Here is a 551-nt window from a genome sequence, read left to right on the forward strand (position 1 = left end):
CCCTCCTCCCTCACAAACATGATGTCCCTCTCCAAGGACTGGTCCCTCGTTGCAACGTGCCCAAAGTATGTCAGACAAAGCTTCAGAATCCTTGCCTCCAAGGAGCAGCCAGGCTTCACCCTCTTCAGGACAAACCTGTTTGTTCTCCTAGCAGTCTGTGGTATATTCAACTCTCTTTTCCAGCACCACAGCTCAAAGTCATTCATTTTCTTTCTATCATCCCTAGTCACTGTCCATCTCTCCAATGCAACTGCAAAGACTATAGTCTGGATCAAGTGCACATTAGTCTCCAGCCTCACACTGGTGCTCTTCAGTAGTCTGGAGAGGTCTCTGACACCTAATTTTCCCAGTTCAATTCATCTCTTGATTTCCTGGCCACTGGTATCATGAATGTTGACTGTGGAGCCAAGCAAACTAAAACTGTTAACTATCTCAATCTCTTCACCATCCATATCAAGGCTGCCAATTGGTCCAGTGGTGAGAATCTTTGTCTTCTTGATATTGAGCCTCAATCCATATTGAAGGCTGCAGTCCTGGATCTTCTGTAGCGA

This window comes from Elephantulus edwardii, unplaced genomic scaffold (assembly GCF_000299155.1).
Source record: "Elephantulus edwardii isolate Elephantulus edwardi_28Jun2011 unplaced genomic scaffold, EleEdw1.0 scaffold00051, whole genome shotgun sequence".
In the NCBI taxonomy this organism is placed as follows: domain Eukaryota; kingdom Metazoa; phylum Chordata; class Mammalia; order Macroscelidea; family Macroscelididae; genus Elephantulus; species Elephantulus edwardii.